Raw genomic sequence first — 22640 nt, 5'->3', positions numbered from 1 at the left:
AGAAATAAGGAACAAGGAGAGAAAATGTATAGAGACACAGGAGACAGAAAAAATTGAGGAGAGACTGCATGATAATGACAAGGTTAGAGACGCACACACACACACACACACACACACACACACACAGAGGTAGTGGAGGACAATGGGGGTGAGCTGGCGGACTGGGTAGAGACCCAGTGCGAGCAGCTGGATGGCCTCCTCCAAGAACGAGGGGAGGGAGTATGCCCCCTTGAGGCAAGTCACGACCAGGTGGGTTCGGTCGTGCTTTGCGAGGTTGAGGGGACAAGTGCTGTGGACAGGTGCACGGAAAGCTTGGGGGGTATAGAGGCCCCGGAGACCCTTGTGGGGACACGAATCCCTAGTGTGGTTGTCCCGGTGTGTGTGGTGCAAGGTGTGAGTGCGTCCCCGTGTGTGAGTGCGCCCCCGTGTGCGAGTAGTGTGGTGGCAAGTGTGCCGAAGGGCATGCTTCCCAGCACGCCGTGTGTGGATGAGACGCCGCGAGTGAATGGAGCCAAGTGTGTGAGGGAAATGGCACGAGTGAGTGGAAGGCCGCGAGTGAGTGGAGCCACGTGTGCGAGGGAGGTGGCATGCGTGAGTGAACGGCCGAGTGCAAGGGAGACCGTGTGTGTGAGAGAGCGGTATGTGAGGGAGATGTCGGTCGGCATGTGTGAGCATGCAGCCACGTCTCCCGGTATGAATGTAATGGAGAGGTGTGTTAGCGTCGTAACACGCAGGTGTGCGTGGGTTGAATGGCGACGACGGCGACAGAGGGACAAAAGCCGAGTAGCGGGTGCAGCTGTTTCGGGGACCGTGCCGGGTTCACCCAGCAGCGAGCGCGAGGTCCGTGCTGTGCAACGCACGAGGCCCCCACGTGCTCGCTTGCGGGAGTGAGTCCCGGTCCGGAAACGCACGCGGTGGATTTGCCGATCCCGCGGACGGACATAGTTTAGGCAGGATTACGGATTTGGACCGGACGGGTTCTCCACGCGGGCGTGTGTGTTAAGCTCCAACGGGCAAAGCACATGTGTATGTGTGGGGAACCCCTCGAGACGTGGGGCTTGTGGTTTTTTTATGCGCCGGGTGACGTCATGGCTGCGTGTGTGGTTGGAATCCGGCAGGAGGGTGAATCCCTGCCGGATGGTACCATCCAAGACGAACGAGGGACGAGAACAGCTGCCATGACGTCACGCCACAGGTGCGCGGCTGTGAATTGCCGCGCTGGTGCGCAGGTTGCGAGTTGCCGCGCTGGTGCTGCGTATGTGAAAAAAAAAAAAAAACAAGCCTCACTTTCGGGTGAACAGGATTTCCCGGGCAAGGGGTAGAAGACCCCCTTACCTGGGCACAGGATGAAACTAGTTAGGGGGAAGGGTTAGCTTAGCTAGACCGGCTCCATGGAGCAGGGGTAAGTCCTCATGGGGCCCGTGGAATGGATTAGCTATAGGGATTTAGTGAGCTTTAGGTTGGGAAAATGGAGTATGGGATTATTTTGGAGACAGTGACAGACAGTGAATGTGTAGTGGGGACATAGTTTAGCTACGTAGTGTTAAAAGGAACGTGCTGTAGTTTAAGGGACGACGTGGGAGCACGGGTTAGTTAGGGGAGGTAGTTAGAAGGATGGCAGAGTTCAGCGGTGTGTGTGTTGAAGAGTTGGTGAGTTGAGTGAGTACATGTGCTGGGTGAGTGAGTGAGGCCAGCGGGTCTGTGTGAATGGAGCGAATGGGGAATGCATGGTGCGATGAGTGATTGGGGGGAGGAGTGACTCCCGCCCAAGGGACCCCGGGGTCAGTGTAAAGTGAGTTAGCTGGGTTAGTCAAATTGAAAAATGGAAGTCGTTTTGCTGTTGGTGGGAGTGTAGGCTCGAAACCCGTTTGGAGGGGTGCAGGAGCCCTGTTGACGGGCTGGGAGCGTGGCTACGAAAGGTGAGTATCGCGGAGTGGGTACCCCGGGCACCAGGCTAGTCGGCCGCGGTAGGCCATGGGCCCATGGGGGGCCGGGATAGCGTAGTGGGCACGGGTGCGCCCGCTTGGTGCGGGGGCCCGGGGCGCTGTTAGCCGCGTGGGCAGTGTTGTGGGCACGGGTGACCCTCGGAAAGGGGCCCGGGAAGCCAGCCTGCCACATGTGGGCTTCAGGGGAGGTGCCATGGGGGGAACTCCCCGGTGTTTAGGGAGCTGGTAAGCTCGGAGGCAGTGTAGTGCCCGGGGGTGCCATCGTAGGGGAATCGGCAGAGGGTCGTGCCTGCCAAGGGGAGCCACGCGTCCCAGCCATGAGACCGTGTGAGGGCACGGGAAGAAAATTGGGGGGCGAGGCCCGAAATTGTGAGGACACCAACACAGGCGACGGGAATCTGGGTTGTTAGAACCAATAGTTTAAGCGCGAGGCGCTTGTTGAAAGCCCCGGGGTAGTTTAACAGTTAAATGGTTAGGGTAGATAGGAAGTGTACCCCTCCGCACCATCCATCCCCTCGCTCTCGTTGTGGGCCGCTGGACCCACTTTGGGTTAAGATCGTTGAACTCTGGGGAGGCCATTCTGAGGCTTCGTTGGGCCTCGACACAGGACGCTAGCTCTCCCTTATTCCCCTCCGGGAAGGGAACGTAGGGGTTGGGAGTAGGCTAGGTGACAGGATAGGTTAGCCGAACAAGGACGATAAAGGGGGTTAGGGGACGATTTATAGTGGGGAAGTAAAAATAAAAACAACCAAAAAATAAGTTGGGGCTAAATTGGGTTTTACAAATTAAGGGAGTGGGTATGGACAGTGACAGGCAAAGACGATAGGTTGGGAGGGAGATCGTAGGGTAGGTCCGAGCCCGCCTTCCGAGTGGCCAGCACCACCGCACTCCCTCCACCAACCTCCCCTGCAAGGCAAAGGCCGGCCCACTTCATCGGCAGCTGTTGTTTTGCTGCAAGGCCTGTGCCGGCCCACTTCGTCTGCAGCTGCTGTGCTGCAAGGCCTGTGCCGGCCGGATCGTCTGCAGCTGCTGTGCTTCAAGGCCTGAGCCGGCCAGTTCATCTGCCGGCTGTGTTTGCCTGCAGCGGCCTGGTTCTGCAGGCTGTGTTTGCCTGCTCACCTTTGCCATGCCATGCCCACGGCCCATGTTCACCAGCCCCGTTCAATTTTGCTTTGCCCCCCCCCCCCTGTTCATTTCCATGTGCGCCAGGATCAAAGCAACAGTTTGCAAGCTGCAAGAACTGCCCTGTTGGCAGCTACAACACGGGCCTGCAGTGGCGGCCGGTGCACCGTGTTTGCATCCATCCATTCATCCATCCATCCATCCATCCGTTGTGTTCATTGCATGTGCCACTTGAGCTGGCATGGAGACTGCGTTTGTGCAGCCCGTGTACCGTTTTGTTGCTTGCGTCAGTGCCCGTTCAGTGTTCTGCAGGGACTGCCTTGCGGGCAGCCACACCAGGAGACTGCGTTTGTGCAGCCCATGCACCGTTGTGGTTCACTGGGTTCATTTTCAAAAGGGAAGGCCTCGGACTGCGTGTGAGCAGCCGGCCACGTTCCCTGTCACCTTCATTGCTTGAGCAAGAGACTGCATGTGAGCAGCCTGGCTCCCTGGTAACTGCTTTCTTTTTGCAGAGTCCATTGATCCTGGGCCATGGTTTAGTGTAAAATTTGTAAGTTAAGGTTAAGATGTACTGTACATATGAGTGCGCCCCCGGCATGTCTGTCTTAGCGCCGGCAATTTTATTTAAGTCGTCTGTGTGAGTGGGTTTGTTTAGTTAGTTACTCAGCCCTCAGGTTATTTATTTTGGGGACATGAATACCATGAATGTCGCACTCAGGGATCCGTAGGTAAAACGTATGAGGGGAGAACTACACATGATGGCACACAAAAATTTGACGACTCGGGACGAGTCTGTAAAAAGGGGAGGGGGTAGTGTTGTGGTTGAGGAAATTAGCAAACCACCATTCAGGTCCCGTAGGTGAGATATCTCTGTAAGTACATGTGTAGTTAGCCCCAAACCCGTTGTTTCGAGGGAATAAATGTGATTCATTCGGGTTGCGACCCTTTAAGATAGCCGTTTTTCCGTTGTGTTTTTATTTTGAACCAACCACGTCTCAATCGCCATCACATAACAACTACCAACCGCAACGCCGCTTCACAACAACAACAACGCCAACAGCCACGACCTTTACCCTCACAGCACACCATCCTGCAACCATCGCATCACCGCCATTCCAAGCGTCACCGTGGCCAGGGACCGCCACTTTAGACCCTCCACCACCTTCGCCTCTCCTTCTGCGGCCATTCCCGCACCGCTTGTGGGCACCCAGCATCAGGCTGTCCTGGACTCTTACAGGACGCGCGCCGAGCAGCGGGTGCAAAAAGCAGCCTTTCCGAGGAGAAGTCGGATCAGGAATGATACACGCCCACTTCTGATCCGTCCTATCAGCAAGCACGGGGCGATTTGGCCCCGCCTCCAGGCGCGTCGGAGTAGAATCGATATGTGCAAATTCGAGGATCAGGGGAGGTTCACGCCCACTTTTCGTCCGTCCAATGGGCGAGTGTGGCTCCGCCACCGAGCTCATTCTGATCCAGAAATTTGCATATTGGTTCTCCTGCCGTACTATAAAGCGCCGAGCGCGGGGCGAATTCAGTCAATTTTTGGGCTCGGGCGAGTTGGAGAGGTGTGGCGGCGGCGGAGTGTGGCAGCAGCAGTCGACGGGTCTGGAGGAGAGTCAGTCTGTCGAAGTCGGAGTCTGTCGGGGAGCTGCAGAGAGGGGAAGCCGGGAGCGTGGTCGAGGTCGCAGTGAAGTCGCTCGTCGCGGGACCCAAGCAAGCCAGCTATCCTCTTTCCCCAGAGCATCAACAATTCCCCCCTTCACCCCCCCCCCCGCGCTGAGATAGTGCGGAAAGGGGGCCCCGTTCCCACCCCATTCCAAGCAGTGCCAACGAAACCCGCGGAGGAGCGCGGAGTCGGGGCACCGCCACCACATTTGGGGCTCATCACAAGACGGGTAGGCTCCACCCACTCTCGCGCCCACAGGCCCGTCTGTCCCCTTGTCGTTGAGGGTGGCCCTTTTCTTTTGCTTTTGAGTATATGTGTTGTCGGCGCCGTCTGTAAAGTAAAACTGTGTAAGTGTTGCCCTGTGCTCGCGTAGTCGGTAGTATCTCTGCATTGTTGTGTTTCTTTTGTTGCAATTGCTTTTGGTGCATAATTGTTGTAATTGTATATGTGTGCTTTCCGTGTGCCGTGGAATAAATGTGCCTTATGTTGAACTGTTTTTCCCATTTCGCTTCGTCTTTTCTTTAATTGAGTCTCCATCTTACTTAACGTAAAGGGTTGGTAATGGGCTAAATACGCCCGATAATTAATCGGAACCGTCGAGGTTGACGATAACACCGCTCGGTTATCCCGATAGTACGGAACGGGTCGCTTAGAGTGGCCCGTGTCCGGGGTCGACCTGCGGCGAGGTGCGATCGCCCGGTCTACCCTCCGTGTGGGTACTTAGGTAGGTCGAATTTGGCGAACAACCCTATCCCACCCGGGGGGCCGATTGGCACGATCGTGGTGAGGCCGAAAGGCCCACCCATGACTAGTTCCCGTCGTTAGTCCGAGAGGGTCACGACAGAATTGTCCGTCCGGTGGGCGACGTTCCGCGATTCGAGTTACGTGGCCGCTCACACGCTGGTGGGCGCGAATTCGCAACAATATATATATATATATATATATATATATATATATATATATATATATATATATATATATATATATATATATATATATATATATATATATATATATATATATATATATATATATATATATATATATATATATATATATATGCCTGGTGTTGGCGCAGTGGTTCGGGCAGTGGCTTGGGACTCAAAAGGTCCTGAGTTCAAGCCCTGTTGGGACACTGAATTAATATATGTATATGTATGTATATATATATATATATATATATATATATATATATATATATATATATATATATATATATATATATATATATATATATATATCAAGTCGAAAACACCAGAGGGTTGACTCAGCCTGCCATCGCTCCGAGGTCGGCGAAATGAGTACTAGTTGTACTTGGCCCGGTGTATGCCCCGGTTAGAATAGGTGTACCATATCCCTGTGTCGTAAGAAGTGACCAGGGTTGCATCAGGAAGGGCATCCGGCGTAAAACATGTGCCAAATCATTATGCGGATAATACAGATGATCCGCTGTGGCGACCCCTAACAGGAGCAGCCGAAAGAAGAAGAAATATATATATATATATATATATATATATATATATATATATATATATATATATATATATATATATATATATATATATATATATATATATATATATATATATATATATATATATACATATTCCAACTTTCTGGCTGCTAAAGTGTATGTACGTATGGACCTCCTTGTTATATCAGATGCACCTCCTGACTGTGATGGTGAGCATCACCGCGGCTAATGTCTCACATGGTAAAACCGCATAATCCACAAAGAACCATCCGTCTGCCACCCAGACAATTGCTCTCGCTAATGCAAGCCATCCAACCAATATATAACCAATGATGACCACATTCATCGTTTATGCATCAGACACACCTCCTGACTGTTATGGTGAGCATCACCATGTATTATGTCTCACACCTGTAAACCGCATAATCCGCAAAGAACAACCATCTGCCTTTGTTATAGTATATGGGTGACCCTTGTATAGCATGTTTTCACAACATCTCAGATTTAATTCTCCGACACCAACAACAACCGTGCTACTTGAGTCAATCAGAGTGAGTAGTTAACTCACAACCGACAATTTTGCTGTGCTCCATCATCCTGTGCAAGTCGTTTGCACTTCGTCATTCTGAGCGAGTCATTTGTGCTCCATCATGCTGTGGGAGTTGTTCCTACTCCATAATCCTGAGCGAGTCGGTCGCACTCAGTCATTCTGAGTGAGTCGTTCACTCAATGAAGGCATAAACTATGGCTGCAAAGCATGCAACAACTAGCATTACAGATAATCATCACGTGAAGAAGAATTCAAGAAAGTCTCATTCTTTGGAGGTGAAATGAAAAGTTTGAGATCAGTTTGATAGAGGTGAGTGCAGCATTGATATCCAGAGAGAGAGAGAGAGAGAGAGACACGTGGGACTTCTTGATTTTCCAGTGAGAACCATGTTATAGGGGCAATAGGCCGGGGGCCAGTGGGACCTACTTGCACCCCCCTCCCGCGACAATTTTTCACTGATACCACAGTGTTCATATATATCCCAAGTATCAGAAAAAAGATGTTCCCAGAAAAATAACTCATTCGCACTATGCTTTATTAAGCTGTTTCCATGGTAACCAATCAAAAATAGACGAATCTCACAAAGATCGGCAAAATGTCAATATCTCTGTCAAATATAAACATAAAATCAAAAAATTGGTGTCAAATTAAAGCTTATACATTTCTGTATTAAAATAATTTTGTTTATGCTAATTAGCTCACTTGTGTATTAATTAAATTTGACTTAAAGACAATAATTCCCACAAAAATGCAAGAATTTCCATTTTCTTTCCTTGTAATTACTGCACATGTCAGTTTTTTGTCAAAAAAACATTACTTAAGTGTTGCCAGATTCAAGCCAGGTTGGAAAAAATATATTAAAAGTTTTGAATTTTTTTTAAGTAGGCTAATTAGCATAAAATACAAAGCACAATGAATCGTTCGAAAATCATGCAAAATCAGATTAATCAAGAGAATTAATTGCCTGGGCCTGATATAATACATAACTGTGACTTATGATGTCTGTTGGTATTTTAGGGAAACATAACTATTTTCTGTTTGAGTAAAAGTAGTGGAAATAATTTTAAATGCATTGATATGCTAATTAGGATCCGCGATTATGGAAATTGTCATTTTCGTAAATATCTCAACTTCTGGTGCATGGAAATTTGTAAATGAGGAATCTACACATATGTTTGGAGGGTCAAGGAATAAGGTGAACATATTTCCTTTGTTGTCAGAGATGTAGAATAATGTTTGGATAGCTTAATTACATGCAAAAATCATAGAACAATGAATTTCCTGTATATCTTTTTTCCCTATGAACATAATGCACGGAGCGATGTGTCCTCCATTTTGAGTTTCACGTAAGCATCATGACTACATATTGTTACGGTTGTGGAAATTCACATTACACCATAAAGAGTCCTCAGGTGAGATATCTCGATCAGTCCATGTGTAGTTAGTCCACACCCGTTGTATAGAGGGAATTTATGTGATTCATCCGGGCTGCGACGCTTTGAGTTAGCACTTTTTTTCTTTCTCTATTGTTATTTTCGACCATAAAGTCACCAACAACGCAAACAGCCACTACCATTACCTTCACAACTCCATCCCACAAACATCGCTTCATCTCCATTCCCAAACGACACCATAACCATCAAACCACCACAGAAAACCCTTCACCACCTTCGCCTTTCTCCTTCACAACCAACAACCGCACCAGCTGTGAACACTGAACGCGGGCTGTCTCGGGCCCGTTCGGCGATTGGTGCCAAACGCACAGAGCCGCGAGCGCGAATGGCGGCCTTTCCGAGGGAGAAATTCGGATCCAAAATGCTTCACGCCCACTTCCCCCCCCCCCCGTCCAATGGGCGAACGCGAGGCGGCTTGGCCCCGCCTCCAAGTGCGTGTATGTGAAGTCCCTTTATGCAAATATGCGGATCAAGGGAGGTTCACGCCCCTTTTTGCCCGACCAATGGCTGTACATAGGGTGGCGTGGCCCCGCCTGCAATCGCGTTTTGATCCGCATATTTGCATATCGGCTCCTCCTGAGACCTATAAAGATACGAGCGCAAGGTGACTCGGGCGGCGGAGAGAGTGGAACTGGTGGAGCTGAGTGGGGCGGGAGTGTGGAACTATAAGAGGGTGAAGTTGAGCTTGGAGAGAAGTTGCGGAGGAGTTACAGGGAAGACGGCGGACGGCGACGAGGTTGCGGTGTGGGGGTCGCTCGACTCGTCGCGGGATCCAGGCCAGCCAGCCATACCCCTCTCCCTGAGCATCAACGATTCCCTCCCCCCACTCGCGCTGAGATAGTGCCGAGGGGGCCCCCGTTCCTCCCCACCCTAAACGTGGTGCCAACAAGAACGCTCGCGCAGAGCACGCCGGAGAGGACTCGCCGACCACGCCAGGGAACAAAGTCGGGGTGCAGCGGCGCGAACATTGCGGCTTGCCCGCCATCGCGTCACGAGGACGCGGGTAAGTACTCCCCGGTCTCGTGGACCTGGCCGATCCTCCAGGATCCACGTCCATTTGGTCTACGGACCTGTCTGCCTCCTCGCCTATGAGGGTGGCTTTCTTTTTCCTTTGCTTTTTGTGTAAATGCTTGTGGTGGTGCTGTCTGTTAAGTAAAACTGCGTAAGTGTTGCCGTGTGTCACTCGTAGTCGGTAGTATATATTTTTACTGTTTCTTTCTGTGCTTGAATATGTGCCTTTTATTATTATTACTGTGACCGAATATACGTGCTTGCTTTGTGTCCGTGTGTCGCGCAATAAAATGCTTGCTTGTTGAACTGTTCCCGCTCTGCTTCGTCTCCTTTGTTTTTATTGACTCTCCATCCTGCATCGCGTAAGAGATTGGTAGTGGGTGTAAGTTCCCGGTAACTAATCTGAACCGTCGAGGTTGACGATAACTCTGCTCGGTTATCTCTGCAGTACGGAACGAACCGCTTAAGCGGTTCGTGTTCGAAGTCGACCTGTGGCGATGTACGATCGCCCGATTAACCATCCGCGTAGGTACTTAGGTAGGTCGAGCTTGGCGAACAACCCTATCCTACGCGGATGGCCGATTGGCACGATTGTGGCGAGGTCGAAAGACCCACCCGTGACTAGCTCCCAGCGTTGTTCCGAGAGGGTCACGACTGAATTGTCTGTTCGGTGGGCGACGTGCCGCGATTCGAGTTACGTGGCCGATCGCACGCCGGCGGGCGCGAATTCGCAACAATATTTTGATAAGATTGGGCCTTGAAGTTAAATCAAATATTTTAAAATGCAGTGGTGTAAGGTGAGTGGATGTCATTATATCATAATGTATCTCTACCAGAGGCTGGAAATAGTGACCATCCTGTAGGCACAAAAGTTAAACTGATGTGTAATTAGTTGCGGCTAAAGGAGAGCATATACAGCAAAAATGTATTCATCTGGTCCATCTGAGTACAGTTATTGAACATCTCACACTTTGAATGCATTCGGATATAAAAATATTAATCGAATAACATTTACTGTATCCCCTTTCTTCCAGAGTTACCAGATGTTTGAAAGCCTACGAGCCACACACCAGATCTGACATATGGTTTATCTTCACATTGTTTGTCTGCATGTGCACTCTGCTATAAATTAGATCGATACAATGGCAAAAACTATGAGTAGATGATCTGCAATCTGTTGGAGTCTTAGCAAACTTCGTAGCACACATCTGAGTTTGACAATCTCAACCAGTTGATAATCACGCTGTTTCGATTAACTATCAGTCATATAGAGAAGAAGTGTCCTTAGTTCGCAGATTCTGAGCCTGATGCTTGCTTGCTATGTCCTTCATTGGCCATCATTCTATTCAATGTCCAAGTCCACACAATCTTCACATTCGCATGGCTCGTCATCATCCTCATCATCACTGTATTCTTCCAATCCCTCCTGCAGTGAACCAATCGACTTCTTGGGTAGAATATCGCCTGATATCCAGAGTGGCTCCATAACACCATCTGCGTATGTCCAGCCATGTTCCTGCATGTCATCTGGTATATTGGGATCTGCGATATGAGAACGTTTCCAAACAGCTGCTTGATAATTAGCTCTTCGGATGTGCTGCTCCAAGCACTTTCTACATGGAGGTAGTTTCCCAAGGTCAATGTTGCGGCCTGCGTCCAGAGGCTTGTCCCCACACTTCTCCCTTATCATGAGCACCCTTACTTCATCCACTTCCTGAAATTGACTCTTGCCATACATGACACAAGTGAACTGTTCCAACTTAAGCATCAAGTCTGACAAAGAGGTGAATCCATCAGTCTTTGCTCCTTCACAATGCAGGATACATATCTGTCTCTTTTTGGACTGACATCAGTCTGTTCCTGCTTTCTCTTCTGAGGTTTCATCTCCGTGCAACAAATTTGGCCATCAACGCACTATGTCTGCAAGAAACAAATCAAATTGGTTATTCAATGTATTGTTGTATATGACAATAAGAATTATACAATCACAACTAGAAGGAGCAATGTCAAGCTGTAGATTATGATATTAGAGCATGCATACCTACACCTCCAGGCTATAGAGCCATACAACCTCACATTTACATCGACGGAAGCGAAAAGTGACAACACACAGACATGCATGTAAAAAAGCGATAACAACATCATCCCCCTTACTGGTGATCGGGGATTATAATTAACATATCATCAATAAAGACTATTCAACATCTCTGACAACAAAGGAAATCTGTTCACTTTATTCATTGACCCTCCAAACATAGGTGTAGACTCCTCATTTACAAATGTCCATGTACTGGAAGGTGAGGTATTTACAAAATGTAAATTTCCAAAATGGCAGAACCTAATTAGCATATCAATGCATTTACAACTATTTTCACTACTTTTACACAAACAAAAAAAGTTATGTGTCGTTTAAACACCACAACCATCATTAGTCACAGTTATGTATTATATCAGGCCCAGGTAATTAGTTTCAACATGATTTTCAAATGATTCGTTGTGCTTTGTATTTTATGCTAATTAACCTCCTTAAAAAATTCAAAAATTACAAAAAAAAATTCACCAACCTGGCTTGTATCTGGCAACTGACATGTGTGGTAATTGCAAGGAAAGAAAATGGAAATTCTTGAATTTTTGTGGGAATTATTGTCTCCAAATCAAATTTAATTAATCAATTAATATGAAGATGAGCTAATTGGCATAAACAAAACATATTTTAATACGTAAATGTATAAGCTTTCATTTGACAGCAATTTTGTGATTTTATGTTTATATTTGACAGAGATATTGACATTTTGCCGATCTTTGTGAGATTAGTCTATTTTTGATTGATTGCCATGTAAACAGCTTAATAAAGCAGAGTGCAAATGAGTTATTTTTCTGGGAACATATTTTTCTGATACTTGGGATATATATGAACACTGTGGTATCAGTGAAAAATTGTCGCAAAGGGGGGGGGGGGGGGTGTTGCAAGGTAAGTCCCACTGGCCTCCGGCCCACAATATTTCAGATGTAAAAACACTCACAAAAACCTGTTTCGGGACAATATTTAAGATGTAAAAACCTGGGTGATGTTCCAAACGGGGAACATTAAAACCTTTGAAGGGATTAGCTTGGGAGTTTTTTGAAGAACTTCACAATGGAGACTTGAGTGGCAACCATCATTTTATGTTTGTCGACCTCCTTGTAACATTTCAGGACATTCTCCATCTCCCTCTGCACCTTGGAACTTCTCATGCAGTCAGGATCACATTAATCAAAGATGGGCATGGCTTCATCGACCAATTTGAAGCCTTTAGCCATGACCTTCGTCATGAGGGTTTTTACAGGCACAACCTCCTCAGGACTTGATTGTGATGTGTAGTTCCTCCAGAGCCAGGAGATCTTCATTGTTCAGCTCCTCCCTGTGTGAGAGAAGCAAATCCTCAATATCATCTTTGTCAACCTCCTCAAATCCCACTTGCAAGGCCATGTCCACAATCTATTGACTTACTTTGCTGACTTCATCCTCTGTGAAACCTCTGAACTCAATCACTGCCTCAGACCAGAGTTGATGGAGGTGAAGTGTGGCTGGGCATGTGTTTCCATTAAAGTCCAGTTTCATTGAGGTTAAACATTTGGCTTGGTATGTAATATCTATCCGCAATCACCGATTTGAATACAGCTGGAAGTATTTTGGCAGCAGCATGACCTGCAGCAACAGCTTCCCCAGTCGACTTGACATTGTGGAATGCATGGCAACTCTTGAAATGCTTGAACCACCCATGACTGGCAGCAAAAGTCACTGGATCATTGGTATCTTTGGTGAGATCACCATACAAACTCCTCGCCTTCTCTTTATTGACTATTCCAGACAAGGGTATGTTCTGTTGGTTCTGATGCTCTTTCAACGTGGTCAGCATCTTCTCAATATCATCAGGCCGAGATCTTGCAGTTCTGCTAACACTGAGATTCATTGTTGTCTGAGCACCCTTGTGGATTTTATCACGATTGTCATGAATGGTTCTCACTGTAGAATCACGAAGACCCATCTCTCTTTGGATATCAATACTGCACTCACCTCTATGAAACTGATCTAAAACATTTAATTTTCCTTGCAATGAATGAGACTTTCTTGATTTCTTTTTCACATGGTCATTATCTCCAATGCCATTTGTTACACGATTTGCAGCCATAGTTTTGGCCGCTGTGAGTGAACGACTCGCTCAGAATGACGGAACGCGACCGAGTCGCTCAGGATGATGGAGCATGAACGACACACTCAGAATGACGAAGCATGACAAAAGTGTTGGCTGCGAGTGAACGCCTTACTCAGATTGATGTAGCGTGGTTGTTGTTGTTGAATTAAATCCATGCTGTCATGAAAAAAACGTTATACAAGGGTCACTGATATGTATGTGTGTGTATATATATATATATATATATATATATATATATATATATATATATATATATATATATATATATATATATATATATATATATATATATATATATATATATATATATATATATATATATATATATAGTTGCGGGCCAGGGTCCGGTGGCGAGAACGACCACGAGGTGGGGGAAGTTAGGTCGTCTCCGACCAGACTCCCGGAATTGTAGGTCGTCGCTCACGGATAATTCCGTGAGCCGGCGGGTCGCTTAACCAACCGTGGACACCAATATTTCAACCACATGGCGTCGGGTCTTTTTGTTTAGAACCAATTTACCTAATTAACCACACAGTTTCGACTACCAGGGAACCATGCCCTCGATACGCCTTGCTCGATCCGGATCACTCTACCAACCACCTTTCAAGATCGGATGCAGCCGAGCGGAACTACCAAGGACGTACAGGCTAGAATGAAAAGAATATCGGGAATAAAGACCTGGCTGGAACTCAGATCCGAACCATGCTGGACCAATCGTGGAAAAGACAAAAACGAACTGGGAACATTTCTACAATAATTTATTTATAATAAAGCGAGGAAAAATATGTGGCACAAGAAACAGGTTTATTGGGAATGTTATTATGCAGGGGAAGATGAGAGAAAGATGTAGTGCGACAATTTTACAGCAACTTACATTGGAGACACAAAACAGACTTGTCATGAGAATAAAACAGGGAAGATTTGCAATGATCAAACAAAAACACTTATGCAATTCTATTTAAAGATGGCACCACACACTCAGACGCACTCTCAGACGAGAATAAACCCAGATGTATGGCCAAGGACCTTTTGCAGCCAGAGAGGTAGGTGAGCTGAGATCGCAGTTCTTTCGGTTACCTGAACATTGGAGGGAATGGATGCTCCGTGGTCCGGCACCAGTCAATGTTCGTGCGGCTCGGTCCAAGGCCGCACGCATGGAGACCGTGTCTGCGAAGGAGCCTGGGTCGAGTAGAGCGGAGTCTGAGGCGGGTATCAGGGCTGCAGACAGGACCCTATGAGAGACCCGGTCAAGGTTGGGTCGAGGTCTTCCCAGCTCTCACACTCGAAACGAGCGACCCCCAAAGAGCGCAACCACTCCACGACCTTCCTCATTTTTTTTCCCTATCAGCCACCGAACTGTCTCACTCCAACGCTCCACTCAAGACGACTCACTTTCCAGCTCACTCACAGGACGACTCACTTTCCAGCTCACCAGACCACTCTGAATGAATGGTGTCGTAATTTATAGATCTCCCTCAGCGAGGAGGGGCCTTGGTGAAGTCGAAGTCACTGTTCTCCGTGATTGGACGGGGCTTCCATGGGGCCGCCCTCTCTGGGCAGGGTTTCGGCCATACCAGGAAGCCCACCCACTCCGTGTGTCCGTACTCGCCAAAAAGGTACTACACAAAGATTCTGCCTCGGACAGCGAGTCACCGGTTAGGCGAACATGCGCTTGTTCAGCCCATGCGAGAGTAGCAAGCGAGATGAAGGTGCGAGTAGACAGAGGGTACCATGGGTCGTCGTGGATGGGATATAATGATTTATTAATTTAATTTTTAAAACATCACAATGCACCCCACTGTCTTCCCACTACAAGGTAGGGTTCTATCAACAGATATACTTAACGGAATAACTGACTTCGGGACAACTGTATGTTTGTATGCATACGGTTCCGAGAACCGTAACACTACCCCCCTCCCTTTTGCTAGACTTGACCAGAGTCATTTAACATCCGTGTGACATGCAGGTGTAGGTTTTCCTTAGTACGTTTTACCTACGGATCCCTGAGTGTGACATTTGAATACATGTCCCAAAAATAAATAACCAAGTGCGTTGCGTAACTAAACTAACAGACTCATTCAGACAACTTAACTACACTAAACAAACAACAGGTGGGTTAGGACTATACATTTCTAATATTTAGAAATATTATTTATTCTAATTTACACTAATTTACATATATAAACTAATTTACATATATTTACACTACAATAAAACAATTCTAATTTACACTACCCATGGCTCAGGACCTGTGACTTGAGGAGAGAACACAATAAAGGCAACATTCGTGGATGAGTGCACAGCAGGGAATCGACGATCGGGCGCCTTCAGGGCCTTCAATGGTCCCTTGTTTGTCGCTGAATTTTTTTTTTTTTACTTTTTTATTATTTCATTTCGTTCCTGGCTGCTGGAGGCATCTCACCCTAACACGGCAGGCCATACGCCGTTTCACAGGCCATTTGAACTGGCCTTTATGTAACAAGGAGACATCCGGGCTGCTCAGTGCAGTCCCCGGTAATGCGGCTGCCTGCAGGGCAGGCAGTCTTTGCAAAACACTTTCAGAGATGGTCCTGGAGCACATGGTGAGGTTGAATGACATGGGATGCAAACAAAGGCATTGGCAGGTATGGAGTCAAGGCAAAGGCATCAAAAAGGCATGACAAATGCAGACCAGGTAACGTGCGATGCAACAGGTCGGCATATGAAGCTGGTCGGCCTCAGTGTGGTCTCATGAGATTGTGGAGGGAGTGTGGTGGCGTTGGCCGGTCCGAAGAGGGGCTCGGAGCTACCCTACGGTCTCCCCCAATCTATTGCCTATGCCCGTCCTTGTCCATACCCACCCCCATTAGCTTACAACAACAACAAAATTTAGACTTTTTATTTTTATTATTTTATATAATTTTATAATTACGTGTGTCCCTAACCCCCTTATCATCTTTGTTAGGCTAACCTGTCCAAACTATCTACTCCCAATCCCTAAGATTCCTTTTTAGGGGATTGAGGAAGAGACTAGTGAATCTGTCTCAAGGCCCAATGCAGCCTCAGAATAACTCCCACAGATTTCAGCATTTTCAAGGTGAGTCCAGCAGCCTACAAACAGTGAAGGGATGGATGGTGCGAAGGGGTACACATTTCCTATCTATCCTAGCATTTATTAAACGTTAATCTATCCCCAGGGTTTTTCAACATGCCTATCTCTTTAAACTATCGGTTCCAGCAACCATGATTCCCGTCACCTGTGTTGGTGTTCATTATTAATTTAGGCCTGGCCCGCAAATTTTCTCTCATGCCCTTGCACAATTTTGTGGCTGGGCAGCATGGCTCCATTGGCAGGGATACCCATCTGCCGAACTCGAAATTCGGCACCCCCGGGTCGCTGAGGCTGTCTCCGAGCCTACCTACTCCTTATGAACGTGGGGAATGCCCAGCCTGGCAGTGTCCCCGTCGATGCCCACATGGCATTTTGGTTCCCGAGTACCGTTTCCGTGGACTACCCGTGCCCATTACACTAACTCGGTCCCTTGGAGCCATGGCCTACTCTGGCCGACTACTTCAGTGCCCAGGGTGCCCTCTACTCAGTACGCACATTTCAACAGCCACGCTCCCAGCCGGTCAATAGACTCCCGCACCCTTCAAAAGGTTTCGTGCCTTCGTTCGACACCAACAAACCGACATCCGTTTTGATTAATTTAAGGCCTAGGTCACATTTGCCACGGCGGCCGTGGGGTCTCCAAAATCTACGGCCACTAGCAATTATACGGCGGCCGCAGTATTTCCACGGTCACACAATGTAGCATTCACATATGTTTTTATTTTATTTTTCAGGGAGCCGCACGGCGTATTTAGGCCGAAGTCACATTTGCCACGGCGGGCGTGGGTTCTCCAAAAGCTACGGCCATTAGCAATTATACGACGGCCGCAGTATTTCCACGGTCGCACAATGTAGCAGTCACATATGTTTTTATTTTTCGGGGAGCTGCATGGCATATTTATAAATTGTGGAGACCGAAAACGTGGGGTTGCCGTACGGTCTTTGATTTGATGTCGCAAGGTGACCTTAGGGCGTTCCTGCAGCGGCCATAGAATTTTCAAGGCAGACGCAAGGAGGCCGCAAGCGACCGCAAGGCGACCGCAGGGGGGCCCTAAGCCAAACGTGCGGCGACGGACGGTAACGAATGGGTTAATTTTTTTTTTTTTTACCAGTTTTTTTTTTTTCGGCTTGTCGAATTGCTACGGCGAACGTAGAAATGAAAAAAGTTAAAACTCCGCGTTATAATTCCACGGCGACCCTACGGCCTGTAAAATATAGCCAAACGGCATAGGGCCACCCTGAGGCCACCTGAGAAACTCTGCGGCCGCCGCACGTTTCTGTCAATTCAGAGGGCGTACGGCCGCCGTATCCTCGCCGTAGAGCAAATGTGACTTAGGCCTAACTAACCCACTAACATTACACTAACCCCGAGTTCCCTTGGGTGGAATTCACTCCTCCCCCCCAATCATTCGTTCGCACCGTGCATTCCACATTCACTCTATTCACACTCGGGCCCGCTGACCCACGTTCATTCATCATGTTTCTTTCTCTTTATATTAAAAAAAAAAAAAATTCACTCGGTTTTATTTTCATAACAACACTGACACTAACTACGTTCCCCTTACTAAGCTCATGCTCCCCGTCATCCCTTATCCTAATGTACGTTCCATTTAATTCTACCGCTGAGCTCCGTCCCCACGACACGTTCCGTGTCTGTCCATGTCTCCAATCCATTCTAAATTCTAAACTAAAATTCCCCTAACTCGAGTTACCAGGCCCCATGGAGGACTACTCATAATGCCCCATGAGGCCGGTCTAACTAATGCTAAACCCTTCCCTAACTAATTCTCCTTTGCCCCCGACGAGGATGTTCGCTACATCCTGGCCGGGCCGCGTGGACTCGTGGCAAGACTCGACGAGCCTTGCGGCTCCAGGGCGGCGGTTTGCAGCAAGCTCGTCCCCTTCGTTTGGCCGATACATAAGGTCTTAACATCGCCTCATAAATCGCACCAAGCACTCGCTTTCGAGCCATCCACCATGTGGGTCACCGTGCGCGACTCACCTGGTATTCGTGCTGCGCGATTCCTGCCGATGACGTCACTCGAACACGGACCGCTCCATGAGGCTTGCAACGCAGGCGGGCCCGGGAGTGGCAGGCCCAGGAGTGTCATCCCCGGGACAGGCTCCGCGCACAGCACTCGCAGTGAGGAGTACATCGAGCCCCACACACGTGCTCACATGGGGACTCGTGCTTTTCAAATTCACTCGACCCAATTCGCCTCCATTTTACCCTCCGCGCTCTCGTCTTGAACCGGACGCCGAGCGTTTTAACGGCGGCTGCCGATCACGCAAACACACGTGCTTGGGCCGTTCGCAAAATACGGAACGGATCTCGAACGCGGCGTCCCGCGGAGCCGGCTCGGTTTCCGAAATAACCCCGTCCGTTACGTGACCCACGACTCCCGTCTGGGTCGGTCCATGACCCATTTCCTCACGGGCACTCACACATGCTATGTTACTCGCAGTCTGCACAAACTCCTGGACAATCACACTGGGGGCTCGTGTTAGCCCAAAATATCCCGGGGTTTCTATCCCCCCCAAAGCTCGGCATGTACCCTTTCGCATCATGCAACGGCTCCACCTCGTACGGTCTTACCGGACTCACCTCGTCACGGTCTGCCTCAAGGGGGCATATCGTGTCCCTTTGTTCCTGTGGAGGTTAATCCGACCTTCGCACTGGGTCCCAATACATTCCACAAGCTCAACCCCAATGTCCCCTACCACTTCTATGTGTGTGAGCTCCTCTTTAATTTCGTACAATTCATCCACCTCTTCTAATTCCTGCATCTATTTTATTATTTCCGTCATCCCCTGTCCGAGTTTACAGGTTTCTCCCTTAATTATCGTGACGTCACTCGTCACCTCGACCTTGCCCGTCTCATCGCGGTCCTCCACACTCCCCCTCGATTCGGCCATTTCCCCACGTTCAGTCCCGATCCCATTTGTAAAATTCCGACCCATGTTTTGCATATCACTCCTCAGTGTTTGCATATCTTCATCCACTCGTGTTAACGTCTCCATTATCTCCATAAACTGCCGCCTTGTCGGTTGCCCTGATGAAGCCGATCCTCTGCGATCGGGTGTGGATCCCATGGGGATTGCTATGTCCTGAGCCAAGGATTCCTCTAAAAATGTTTCAGAACCCACCTGTACCAGCTCGTCTTTGTCCGCCATGGTCCGTACAGAGAATTAAGTAAAATTTTACTGATGCTCTTAATTTCTGAGGGAAAGGGAAATTTTCTTAATTTTCGGAAAGGAAGGAGGGGGGTTGCCAAGCATACCCCTGGTCCTAATCCTGTAAATTTCTCTATGGAGGCGGAGGGGTTCGAGATCCGAACTCCTGACACCAAACTGGCACGGATAATTCCGTGAGGCGGCTGGTCGCTTAACCGACCATGGACGCCAATATTTCAACCGCATGGTGTTGGGTCTTTTTGTCTAGAACCAATTTACCTAATTAACCAAGCAGTTTTGACTACCGGGGAACCACACCCACGATACACCTTGCCCGATCCAGATCACTCTACCAACTATCAACTCTACCAACCACCTTTCCGGATCGGATGCAGCCGAGCGGAACTACCAACGACGTACCGGCTGGAATGAACAGAATATCGGGAATAAAGACCAGGCTGGACCAATGGTGGAAAAGACAAAAATGAACTGGGAACATTTCTACAATTATTTATTTACAATAAAGCGAGGAAAAATATGTGGCACAAGAAACAGGTTTATTGGGAATGTTATGCAGGGGAAGATGAGAGAAAGATGTAGTGCGACAATTTTACAGCAACTTACAAGGGAGACAAAGAACAGACTTGTCGCGAGAATAATACAGGCAATATTTACAATGATCAAATAAAAACACTTATGCAATTCTACTTGAAGATGGCGCCACACACTGAGACACACTCTCAGATGAAAATAAACCCAGATGTATGGCCAAGGACCTTTTGCAGCCAGAGAGGTAGGTGAGCTGAGATCGCAGTTATTTTGGGTACCTGAACGTTGGAGGGAAGGGATGCTCTGTGGTGCAGCACCAGTCACAATGGTCGTGCTCGCTCGGTCCACGGCCACACGCGTGGAGACCGTGTCTGCGAAGGAGCCCGGGTCGAGTAGAGCGGACTCCGAGGCGGGGATCAGGGCTGCAGACAGGACTCTACGAGAGACCCGGTTAAGGTCGGGTCGAGGTCTTCCCAGCTCTCTCACACTCGAAATGAGCGACCCCCAAAGAGTGCAACCACTCCACGACCTTCCTCCTTTCTTTCGCTATCAGCCGACGAATTGTCTCACTCCAACGCTCAACTCAAGATGACTCACTTTCCAGCTCACTCTCAAGACGACTCACTTTCCAGCTCACCAGACCACTCTGAATGAATGGTGTCGTAATTTTTAGATCTCCCTCAGCGGGGAGGGGCCTTGGTGAAGCTGACGTCACTGTTCACCATGATTTGAAGGGGCTTCCATGGGGCCGCCCTTTCTTGGAAGGGTTTCAGCCATACCGGGAAGCCCGCCCACTCCGCCCTTCCGGACTCGCCAAAAAGGTACTACACAAATATTCTGCCTCGGACAGCGAGTCACCGGTTAGGCAAGTAGGCAAACACGCGCTTGTTCAGCCCATGCGAGAGTAGCAAGCGAGATGAAGGTGCGAGCAGGTAGAGGGTACATTGGGTCGTCATGGATGGGATATAATGATTTATTAATCTAACTAAAAAAACATCGCAACGCACCCCAGTGTCTTCCCACTACACACAAGGTAGGGTTCTATCACCACATATAAATAACGGAATAACTGACTTCGGGACAACTGTATGTTTGTATGCATAGAGTTCCTAGAACCGTAACAATATATATATATATATATATATATATATATATATATATATATATATATATATATATATATATATATATATATATATATACACATATACACATACTAGCAGGGTATGCTTACACATTGTTTATGTTCTGCTTGGTAAGAGCTTTTGACTTTGCCTTACATGAACTGCTGGATGCCCTTTGGGGGTGGCAGGCATGTAACCTTAAAATGGCGATATAATTTCGAGAATGTAATGTGTTTAATTTTAGACGACATGTTATATCTATGGGTCAGAGTCATGTTTGTCTATTTATATCTGGCAACGTTGAGCGTATGATGTCAGTAGAGCAGTTCCAAGATGGTGGCTCCCTTCGAAGCACGTATCAGGGAGGAGCAACGTTCTGTCATCTGTTTCTTGGGAAACGAGGGTGTAAATCCCAGTGAAATCCATCGCCGAATGAAAATGCAATATGGTGATACATGTTTATTGCTGCAGCAGGTGTATGATTGGGACAGGAGGTTTAGAAGTGGAGTTTTCAGTGCAGCAGATGTTGCTCGCTCGGGCCAATCTCACACATCCGACACATGAGAAATGGTTGCAGGAGCTGAGCATGTGCTACAGGAAAACCGTCACATTACACTGGATGAAGTGGTCTCCGAATTGAACAGTAGCCATGGTTCAGCACACCATATCATTCACAATGTCCTGGGGTTCTGCAAAGTGTCTGCAAGGTGGTTGCCAAAACAACTAACACCTGAACTGAAAGAACGGCGAGTGGATGCATGTGAAGAACTTCTGGGTCATTATGAAACAGAACGCGATGCTTTCTTACAGTGTGTAGTGACTGGGGATGAAAGCTGGGTTCACTACATTCAGCCAGAAATGAAGAGGGCAAACAAAGAGTGGCGCCATTCAACTTCACCAAAGCCGAAAAAATTCTGCACACAGCCATCTGCTGGAAAAGTGATGCTGATGCTCTTCTGAGATAGCCAAGGCCCACTTGTTGAGCATTACATGTCCAGAGGGACCATCGTCACCAATGCATCATACTGTGACCTCCTTGAAAATAATCTGACACCAGCAATCGGATAAAAACGACGTGGACTACTCAATACCAGTGTTTTGCTGCAACATAACAATGCTCAGCCCCATACTGCCTGTGCTCCAGCTGCAACAATCGAGGACATGCATTTTGAGTGTCTTCTTCATCCACCCTACTCTCCAGACCTCACCCCTTCGAATTACCACATCTTTGGGCCACGTAAAGAGGCGCTTGGTGGAACCACTTTCCCATCCGACAAAGAGGT

At 47.9% G+C, this 22640-nt stretch overlaps 1 protein-coding gene across 10 annotated transcripts in view; it reads right to left on the bottom strand.

The window, feature by feature from the left end:
* Nucleotides 1-22640, bottom strand: part of LOC147021831 (uncharacterized) — a 329285-nt gene that overhangs the window by 283377 nt on the left and 23268 nt on the right. For 2 of the 10 annotated variants that reach the window (XR_015060956.1, XR_015060957.1), the window contains exon 5: nucleotides 6658-11143. The exons of 7 other annotated variants lie outside the window; for them this stretch is intronic. The gene's annotated coding sequence lies outside the window, so the exon portion shown is untranslated. Of the gene's footprint in view, nucleotides 1-6657; nucleotides 11144-22640 lie in introns of those variants that run through there. One more of the 10 variants, XR_015060954.1, reaches the window with a different exon arrangement.

The sequence above is a fragment of the Eptatretus burgeri genome, chromosome 8, assembly GCF_056783735.1.
Source record: "Eptatretus burgeri isolate ZD-2024b chromosome 8, Ebu_testis_v1, whole genome shotgun sequence".
Taxonomy (NCBI): domain Eukaryota; kingdom Metazoa; phylum Chordata; class Myxini; order Myxiniformes; family Myxinidae; genus Eptatretus; species Eptatretus burgeri.
This window is presented reverse-complemented; position numbering and strand designations above follow the sequence as displayed.